The sequence below is a fragment of the Salvelinus fontinalis genome, chromosome 37, assembly GCF_029448725.1.
Source record: "Salvelinus fontinalis isolate EN_2023a chromosome 37, ASM2944872v1, whole genome shotgun sequence".
In the NCBI taxonomy this organism is placed as follows: Eukaryota; Metazoa; Chordata; class Actinopteri; order Salmoniformes; family Salmonidae; genus Salvelinus; species Salvelinus fontinalis.
In genome coordinates this window covers 33,446,806-33,457,902 of record NC_074701.1, presented here as the reverse complement: position 1 = coordinate 33,457,902, position 11,097 = coordinate 33,446,806, and the positions used below count along the sequence as shown (strand labels likewise).

Below are 11,097 nucleotides of genomic sequence, written 5' to 3'. Positions count from 1 at the left end.
TCTGAAGGCTTGATTCCCTGGATACGGGTAGGACAAATTATTGACTGTGTGAGGGGAGAAAGAATCGGAAAAGATGGCTATGGCAACAATAGGCTCGCTACCACCATTTGATCCTAAAAATCAGGAATGGGAGGAGTACTGTGAAATAATGGAACATTTCTTTGCTGCTAATGAAATAACTGATGCCGCTAAACAGAAATCCATACTCGTAAGCGTTGTCGGTACACAGACGTACAGCTTAATGAGAAACCTGTTGAGCCCAGATAAACCAGGAGAAAAGTCATTCATAGATTTAGTCGAACTATTAAAAAATCACTTCAACCCCAAACCCAGTGAAATAGTACAAAGATTCAAGTTTGATTCACGCATGAGAAAACCTATCGAATCAGTGGGGGAATATGTGGCTGAGTTGAGAAAACTAGCATTGGACTGTAACTATGGGAATACACTATCGCAAATGCTACGCGATCGGCTGGTGTGTGGGATTAATGATGACAGGATACAAATACGATTGTTATCAGAGCCTAACCTCACGTTTGAGAATGCACTCAAACTGGCCCAGGCCATGGAGTCCGCAAATAGAAATGCACAGGATTTGCAGGCAAGGGGCGCAACTGCGTGCCATACAATAAAAGAGAGCAGCGCTGAGCGCGTAGAATTTCAAAGAACAGAAAGCCGTGGTGCAGCAGCCAATAGAGACTGTTATCGTTGCAAACGACTGTAAATTCAAAAACGAAAAGTGTTATGCATGTGGGATAATAGGCCACATTGCGAGGGCGTGCCGCAATAAAAAAAAGCCACGGGATGCAGAAAAGAGGACGGATAGAAAACCGAATACCTCCAGACGTTCTAGCTACCGCTCTAATCAAGTGAGAGAAAGTGAAAGTGAGTGCGCAGACGCAGAGCAAGCATTCTCAATGTACAGTGTACAGGGGGCGAATATGAAGAAGGTGGAGCCTTTCATTGTGGAAATGGGAATAAATGGATTGAAGGTACCGTTTGAACTAGACACAGGATGTAGTGTCACTCTGATGAACAGGTCCCAATTCTATAGCAAGTGGAAAACCGTTGAAGTGCCTAGACTGAGAGACACCCCCATTAAACTCAAAACGTACACAAGGGGAGAAGATCACTGTGATTGGAGTTGCTGATGTTCAAGTGGAATATCATGGACAAAAGAAAAATCTGCCTCTCTTAGTAGTGGAAGGTACTGGCCCCAGCTTACTAGGAAGAGGGTGGTTGGAGGAAATAAAATTGAACTGGGATGAAATCAAACATGTCACCACAGAGACATTGACACTACAGCAGGTGCTTTCAAAGCATGAGGGTGTTTTCAAAGAAGAGCTAGGGACATTAAAAGGGGTCCAAGCTACCATTCATGTTGCTGCTGATGCTACTCCCAGATTCTATAGGCCAAGATCAGTTCCATATGCCATGAAGCCTAAAGTGGATGTGGAAATTGACAGACTCTTAGCAGAGGATATAATTGTACCTGTCAAGTTTTCTGAGTGGGCAGCACCAGTTGTTCCCATACTAAAACCAGATGGTTCAATCAGATTATGCGGTGACTACAAGCTGACTGTAAATAGAGTTTCTTCTCTGGAGCAGTACCCCATACCCAAAGTGGAGGATTTGCTTTCAACGTTAACCGGAGGGCAACAGTTTACAAAACTGGACATGAGTCACGCATATCAGCAAGTGCTAATGGATAAAGCTTCACAGAAGTACTTGACCATAAACACCCACAGAGGGATGTTTACCTATAAACGCTTGCCTTTCGGGGTGTCTTCTGCACCAGCTATCTTCCAAAGAACTATGGAGGGAATTCTGCAGGGGATACCCAAGGTAGCAGTTTACCTCGACGACATTCTTGTCACGAAGGAGGAACATCTCAGAAACTTAGGTGAAGTTTTGAGGAGGATGGAGGACGCCGGTCTCCGGCTGAAGAGGAGCAAATGTACACTGTTAGCTGATGAAGTGCAGTACCTGGGTCACAAGGTGGATGCCAAGGGGTTACACACTGTCAAAGCTAAAGTGAGGGCTGTTGTGGAAGCTCCAGCTCCGACAAACGTTACAGAGCTGAAAGCCTATCTAGGCTTACTGAACTATTACAATCGCTTCCTCCCGAACCTCTCTACCCTCTTAGCTCCTCTACATCAACTGTTAAGGAAGGATGTGGCCTGGAAATGGTCAGAAAGTCAGGAAGAAGCTTTTGTAAAGTCAAAGGTGTTACTGCAATCAGCTGAAGTGCTAGTGCACTACTCATCAGACAGAGATCTTATCTTATCGTGTGATGCCTCAGCGTATGGTGTGGGAGCGGTGCTATCCCACCGGATGGAGAATGGTGCAGAGAAACCTATCGGGTTCATGTCAAGAACGTTGTCGCCAGCGGAGAAAAGGTACTCTCAGCTGGACAAGGAAGGACTGGCTGTCATATTCGGAATACAGAGATTCCACAAGTACTTGTACGGGAGAACATTCACTATTGTGACGGATCATAAGCCTCTGATCTCTCTGTTCCATGAACAAAAGCCAGTACCACAAATGGTCTCTCCAAGAGTTCAACGTTGGAATGTGTGGCTCAGGGCCTACGAGTACAGAATCATTTACAAATCAGGTAGATACCATGGGAATGCTGATGCTCTGAGTAGGCTGCCCGTTCCAGAAATCATCATTCAGGAAGAAGAAAATGACCAGGTTTTGATGATCGACGTGCTGGATGATGCACCGGTGAACACAGCACAAATCAGGCAATGGACTTCAAAGGATGTGACGTTATCACAAGTGCATGAATTTATCCTGAAAGGATGGCCTACAGTGACAGAGCCTCAGATCATGCCTTACTACACTCGCCGCTTGGCATTGAGTGTTCGAGATGGATGTGTTCTGTGGGGTTCAAGAGTAGTTATCCCACCACAAGGGCGGGGGTTGCTACTGAAGTTGTTGCATCAGTCGCATCCAGGTATGTCGAGGATGAAAGGCCTAGCGAGGTCATATGTCTGGTGGCCAAAGATGGACCACGATGTGGAAAATGAGGTTAGCCGGTGTGAGGATTGTCAGAGTAACAGGAAGTCACCCCCCCCACCGCTCCATTACATCCTTGGGAATGGCCAGAAAAACCATGGACACGATTACATGTGGACTACGCTGGACCTTTCCTAGGGAAAATGTTCCTTGTGCTGATTGATTCTCATTCAAAGTGGATGGATGTTTACCCCATGAACACGTCAACATCGTACGCTACGATTGAGAAGTTGAGACAAAGCTTCAGTGTTATGGGATTGCCTCAAATGTTGGTTAGTGACAATGCTACTTGTTTTACAAGCACTGAATTCACAAGTTTCATGAAACAAAATGGTATTCAGCATGTAACGTCGGCCCCTTTTCACCCATCTTCAAACGGATTAGCAGAACGTGCAGTTCAGACCTTGAAGGAGGGGATGAGGAAGATGCAAGGGCCCAGCATTGAAACAAATTCTTGTTTAGCTACAGGATTACTCCTCAAGCTACGACTGGGTTGTCACCTGCAGAAATGTTGATGTCAAGGAGGTTAAGGTCAACCTTGGATCTCATCAGACCAGACCTGAAAATGAAAATACAACAAAAGCAATGGAATCAAAAATGTAATCATGACACCAGAGCCAAACTCAGAAGTTTCTCACCTGGAGATGATGTCTATACAAGAAACTATGGGTTTGGTCCTAAATGGATTCCAGCTACCATTGAGGATTGCTCAGGACCAGTATCTTATACTGTGATTATCGGAAGTGGACAAAGACTAAGGAGACACGTGGATCAGATCCGAGCTCGAATTCCAGTTCCATCCGGAGATCTGGATAAATTCTTAAACGAGCAGGACAGGACATTGGAACGTTCCCCAGAGTTGCAGTTGGACAAACCACCTGAGACCAACAATGCTCAACTTCCTGAGACCACCAGTCCTGGACGACCTCCTCCTGTGAAGTCTCCACAAAAGGACTTTGGTCACCATCAAGGGGTGAAGATCTGGTGGCACCAGCTACACCACCTCTGAGACGCTCTATTAGAGAGAGACGTCCGCCAGACTTTTTCAGATCCTAAAAGAGATCATTTTTGTAAAAATGTAAATAAGAATATAGCATAGCTCAGAAAGGAATGAAATTGGGTTATTAGCTTTAAAGGGGGGGAATGTAGTAACCTGGTATATTTATGTTTACCAATAGATGGCAGTATTGACTCAAGACGGGGGTTTGCATCCCGCTATCCGTAGCTATTTTCTATGTCTGCCTATATTACCATGATTAAGAAAGCTTCAGGGGAAGTTTAAGCCAGGTGCCTAAAATGATGTAAATCTAAGTTACAATTAAATACTAAACCGTATGTAAGTCTCATGAGTCGTAATTCTAAGAAGCCTTTAAGGATACTACAGTAGTCTATGTTATGTGTTTTCTATGTTGGGTTAATGGGTTGCCTGGTATGGCTCTCAATTAGAGGCAGGTGTTTGGCGTTTCCTCTGATTGAGAGTCATATTAAGGTAGGTTGTTTCACATTGTTTGTTGTGGGTGGTTGTCTTCCGTGTCTGTGTATGTTGCGCCACACGGGACTGTTTCGGTATGTTTGTTCGTTCGGTTTTTGTGTAGTCTGTTTTCCCTGTTCGTGCGTTCTTCGTGTTACATGTAAGTTCTTACGTTCAGGTCAGTCTACGTTGTTTTGTTATTTTGTAATCGTTCCAAGTGTTTGTTTTCGTGTTTCGTCGTTTGCTTTAATAAATCATTATGTATTCACAACCCGCTGCACTTTGGTCCAATCCTTGCTACTCCTCTTCGGATGAGGAGAAGGAGGAAGCCCGTTACACCAGCAAACCGATGGCTGGGTTATGTCTAATTTCAGGATGATAACATCCCAAAAACATTTAAAGAATGTCTGTTGTCTGTTCTTTAAAGGTTTCCAGAATGTTTCATTAGATTGTGGGAACACTCCAGTTGTGCTGTTTGTATAAAAGATTAACCTGATGTTGCAAGAGCATTCCTAGAAAAATGTAGTCTCTTTTTTAGTGGTTCCCAGAATGTTTCATTGTGGTTGTGGGAACAGTCTGGTGACAACACTCTGGGGACATCACAAAAGAAATGTTCCCAAAACTCAAAAACTGTCCAGTTGTGCGGATGATTATACAATGCTTATTTTAGGGTGCAAAAAACATTCACCTGATGTTACAAGAATGTTCTTAGAACACATCTAGTCTGTTCTTAAGGTTCCCAGAATGTTTCATGAGGTTGTGGGACAGGTTCCTAAAACACTAAAAGTGTCCAGTTGTTCTGACATTCAGATAATGTTTGTATCAGGGTGCAAAAATAAATCCTTTGATGTTGCAAGAATGATGACAGAACAGCCAGTTCTTTAAAGGTTCCCAGAACATACATTTTAGGATGTGGGAACAGTGTGGATACATTACAAGAGATAGGTTCCCAAAATGCAAAAAATGCTCAGTTGTAATGACATTGGTCACATATACATGGTTAGCAGATGTTATTGTGAATCTAGTGAAATGCTTGTGCTTCTAGCTCCGACAGTACAGCAACATCTAACAAGAAATATCTAACAAATACCTAAAGGAATAAGGAACAGAATGGAATACGAATATATAAATATATGGATGAGCAATGACAGAGTGTCATAGGCTAAAATGCAATAGATAGTATATATGTAACGGTGGTCCTCCTTCTCTTCGGTCGAAAAGGAGGAGTATTGATCGAACCAAGGCGCAGTGGAGTTTGAACACATATTTATTAAACGAAAACACGAACTTAACTAAACTAACAAAACAACAAACGGTGTAGACAGACCTAGACGACGAACTTACATGAAACAAGAAGAACGCACGAATAGAGAAAACAGGCTACACAAAAACAACGATGAACAAAACAAACCGAAAACAGTCCCGTGTGGTGCAACGACATACACAAACACGGAAGACAATCACCCACAACGAACACTGTGACAACGCCTACCTAAATATGACTCTTAATTAGAGGAACGCCAAACACCTGCCTCTAATTAAGAGCCATACCAGGCAACCCAAAACCAACACAGAAACAGAAAACATAGAATGCCCACCCAACCTCACGTCCTGACCAACTAACACACATAACAACTAACATAAATAGGTCAGGAACGTGACATTACCCCCCCCATAAGGTGCGAACTCCGGGCGCACCAGCACAAAGTCTAGGGGAGGGTCTGGGTGGGCATCTAACCACGGTGGTGGCTCAGGCTCCGGGCGAGGTCCCCACCCCACCATAATCCATCCTAGCTTCCATCTCCCTCTAAGAATGTCCACCCTCCTTTTACCCCCACAAAATCTTCTTAGTAACATCACTGATAGGGACAGCACCGGGACAGAGAGATAGATCAAGACAGAGGGATAGATAAGAATATAGAGGTAGATCAAGATAGAGAGGGAGATAATGATGGAGGGGCAACTCCGGACTGAAAGGCAGCTCCGGACAGAGAGACAGCTCTGGACTGATGGGCAGTTCTGGGTATCTAGCCGTTTCAGGCTGAAGGGCAGCTCATGGCTGACTGACGAATCTGGACGCTCATGGCAGGCTGACGGCTCTCGACGCTCATGGCTGGCTGACGGCTCTCGACGCTCATGGCTGGCTGACGGCTCTCGACGCTCATGGCTGGCTGACGGCTCTCGACGCTCATGGCTGGCTGACGGCTCGCGACGCTCATGGCTGGCTGACGGCTCGCGACGCTCATGGCAGGCTGACGGCTCGCGACGCTCATGGCAGGCTGACGGCTCTCGACGCTCATGGCTCGCTGGCGGCTCTGGCTGCTCATGGCTCGCTGGCGGCTCTGGCTGCTCATGGCTCGCTGGCGGCTCTGGCAGATCCTGTCTGGTTGGCGGCTCTGGCAGATCCTGTCTGGTTGGCGGCTCTGGCAGATCCTGTCTGGTTGGCGGCTCTGGCAGATCCTGTCTGACGGGCGGCTCTAGCGGCTCCTGTCTGACGGGCGGCTCTAGCGGCTCCTGTCTGGCGGGCGGCTCTAGCGGCTCCTGTCTGGCGGGCGGCTCTAGCGGCTCCTGTCTGGCGGGCGGCTCTAGCGGCTCCTGTCTGGCGGGCGGCTCTAGCGGCTCCTGTCTGGCGGACGGCTCTGTAGGCTCATGGCAGACGGGCGGCTTTGCAGGCTCATGGCAGACGGGCGGCTTTGCAGGCTCATGGCAGACGGGCGGCTTTGCAGGCTCAATGCAGACGGATGGCTCAGACGGCGCTGGGGAGACGGATGGCTCAGATGGCGCTGGGGAGACGGATGGCTCAGATGGCGCTGGGGAGACGGATGGCTCAGATGGCGCTGGTGAGACGGATGGCTCTGGCCGGATAAGGCGCACTGTAGACCTGGTGCGTGGTGCCGGAACTGGAGGCACCGGGCTAAGGATACGCACCTTCATACTAGTGCGAGGAGCAGGGACAGGGCACACTGTACTCTCAAAGCCCACTCTATACCTGATGCGTGGTACCGGCACTGGTGACACCGGGCTGAGGACAAGCACATCAGGATTAGTAGGGGGAGAAGATACAGTGTGTACAGGGCTCTGGAGACGCACAGGAGGCTTAGTGCGTGGTGCCGGAACTGGAGGCACCGAACTGGATACACGCACTACAGGGAGAGTGCGTGGAGGAGGAACAGGGCTCAGGAGACGCACTGGTAGCCTAGTGCGTAGTGTAGGCACTGTAGGTACTAGGCTGGGGCGGGGAGGTGGCGCCGGAAATACCGGACCGTGGAGGCGTACTGGCACTCTTGAGCATTGAGCCTGCCCAACCTTACCTGGTTGAATGCTCCCGGTCGCCCGACCAGTGCGGGGAGGTGGAATAACCCGCACCGGCCTATGTAGGCGAACCGGGGAAACCATGCGTAAGGCAGGTGCCATGTATGCCGGCCCGAGGAGACGCACTGGAGACCAGACGCGTTGAGCCGGCCTCATGACACCTGGCTCAATACCCAATCTAGCCCTACCAGTGCGGGGAGGTGGAATAACCCGCACTGGGCTATGCACTCGTACAGGAGACACCGTGCGCTCTACTGCGTAACACGGCGCCTGCCCATACTCCCGCTCTCCACGGTAAGCCTGGGAAGTGGGCGCAGGTCTCCTACCTGCCCTTGGCCCACTACCTCTTAGCCACCCCCCAAGAAATTTTTGGGTGTACTCACGGGCTTTTTGGGCTTCCGTGCCAGACGAGTTCCCTCATAACTCCGGTTCCTCTCTCCGGTAGCCTCTGCTCTCCTCAGTGCCTCCAGCTGTTCCCATGGGAGGCGATCCCTACCAGCCAGGATCTCCTCCCATGTGTAGCAACCTTTTCCATCCAATATATCGTCCCAAGTCCATTCCTCCTTCTTTTCCTGTCCCTTACTCCGTTTACTCCGCTGCTTGGCTCTGGAGTGGTGGGTGATTCTGGCATCCTCCTTCTCTTCGGTCGAAAAGGAGGAGTATTGATCGAACCAAGGCGCAGTGGAGTTTGAACACATATTTATTAAACGAAAACACGAACTTAACTAAACTAACAAAACAACAAACGGTGTAGACAGACCTAGACGACGAACTTACATGAAACAAGAAGAACGCACGAATAGAGAAAACAGGCTACACAAAAACAACGATGAAAAAAACAAACCGAAAACAGTCCTGTGTGGTGCAACAACATAAACAAACACTGAAGACAATCACCCACAACGAACACTGTGACAACGCCTACCTAAATATGACTCTTAATTAGAGGAACGCCAAACACCTGCCTCTAATTAAGAGCCATACCAGGCAACCCAAAACCAACACAGAAACAGAAAACATAGAATGCCCACCCAACCTCACGTCCTGACCAACTAACACACATAACAACTAACATAAATAGGTCAGGAACGTGACAATATAATACAATATATATATATGAGATGAGTAATGCAAGATATGTAAACATTATTAAAGTGGCACTATTAAAATGACTAGTGTTCCATTTATTAACGTGGCCAATGATATCAAGTCTATCTTCAGAGTTCGTTCTGTTAGGTGGCCTAAACTGGGATAAGCTTAACACTCCGGCAGTCCTACGGTCAAACGACCACCCCTCATCACTGTCAAACACTCCCTAAAACACTTCTGCGAGCAGGCCTTTCTAATCAACCTGACCTCATCCTGTCAGTTGAGGATGCCTGGTCGTTCTTTAAAAGTGATTTCCTCACCATTTTAAATAAGCATGCCCCTTTCAAAAAATGTAGAACTAAGAACAGATATAGCCCTTGGTTCACTCCAGACCTGACTGCCTTTGACCAGCATAAAAACACCCTGTGGCGGACTGCAGTAGCATCGAATAGTCCCTGCAATATGAAACTGTTCAGGGAACTCAGGAAACAATACACACAGTCAGTTAGGAAAGCAAAGGCCAGCTTTTTCAAACAGAAATTTGCATCCTGTAGCTAACTCCAAAAGGTTTTGGGACGCTATAAAGTCCATGGAGAACAAGAGCACCTCCTCCCAGCTGCCCACTGCACTGAGGCTAGGTAACACGTTAACCACCGATACATTTCAATAAGCATTTCTCTACGGCTGGCCATGCTTTCCTCCTCTCTACCCCTACCCTGGCCAACAGCTCCCTACCCCCCGCAGCTACTTGCCTGAGCCTCCCCAGCTTCTCCTTCACCCAAATCCAGATAGCAGATGTTCTGAAAGAGCTGCAAAACCTGGACCCGTACAAATCAGCTGGGCTAGACAATCTGGACCCTCTCTTTCTAAAATGATCCGCCGCCATTGTTGCAACCCCTATTACCAGTCTGTTCAACCTCTCTTTCGTATCGTCCGAGATCCCTAAAGATTGGAAATCTGACGTGGTCATCCCCCTCTTCAAAGGGGGTGACAATCTAGACCCAAACTGTTATAGACCTATATCCATCATGCCCTGCCTTTCTAAAGTCTTCGAAAGCCAAGTTAATAAACAGATCACCGGTCACGTTCCTGACCTGTTTTCCATTGTTTTTGTATGTGTTTAGTTGGTCAGGGCGTGAGTTGGGGTGGGCATTCTATGTTATGTGTTTCTATGTTTGGTTAAATGTGTTGCCTGATATGGTTCTCAATTAGAGGCAGGTGTTTGACGTTTCCTCTGATTGAGAACCATATTAAGGTAGGCTGTTCTCATGGTTTGTTTGTGGGTGATTGTCTTCCGTGTCTGTGTATGTCGCACCACACGAGACTGTTTCGTTGTCGTTCGTGTATGTAGTCTGTTCCTGTTCGTGCGTTCTTCGTGTTATTATGTAAGTTCCATGTTCAGGTCTGTCTACGTCGTTTTGTTGTTTTGTAGTTATTCAAGTGTATTTCGTGTCAGTGTTCGTCTTGTTTAATAAATTCATTTATGTCTTCATACAACGCTGCGTTTTGGTCCGACCCTTACTCCTTCTCCTCATCCGAGGAGGAGGAAGTAGACAACCGTTACATCACTGACCATTTCCAATCCCACCGTACCCACCACCGCACTTCTCTGCAGTGCAATCCGGTTTCCGAGCTTGTCACTGGTGCACCTCAGCCACGCTCAAGGTCCTAAACGATATCATAACCGCCATCGACAAAAGACAGTACTGTACAGCCTTCTTCATCGACCTGGCCAAGGCTTTCGACTCTGTCAATCACTGTATTCTTATCGGCAGACTCAATAGCCTTGGTTTCTCAAAATGACTGCCTCGCCTGGTTCACCAACTACTTCCCAGACAGAGTTCAGTATGTCAAATTGGAGTGCCTGTTGTCCGGACCTCTGGCAGTCTCTATTGGGGTATCACAGGGTTCAATTCTCAGGCCGATTCTTTTCTCTGTATATATCAACGATGACGCTCTTGCTGCGGGTGATTCCCTCATCCACCTCTACGCCGAAGACACCATTCTGTATACATCTGGCCCTTCTTTGGACACTGTGTTAACTAACCTCCAAACGAGCTTCAATGCCATACAACACTCCTTCCGTGGCCTCCAACTGCTCTTAAACGCTAGCAAAACCAAATACATGCTTTTCAACCGTTCGCTGCCCGCACCCGGCCGCCCGACTAGCATCAATACTCTGGACGGTTCTGACCTAGAAT

General features: G+C 47.5%; 1 pseudogene; it reads left to right on the top strand.

Moving 5' to 3' along the window:
- Nucleotides 1–759: 759 nt before the first annotated feature.
- LOC129835998 (uncharacterized protein K02A2.6-like) lies at nt 760–4,033 on the top strand (annotated as a pseudogene).
- Nucleotides 4,034–11,097: the final 7,064 nt, after the last annotated feature.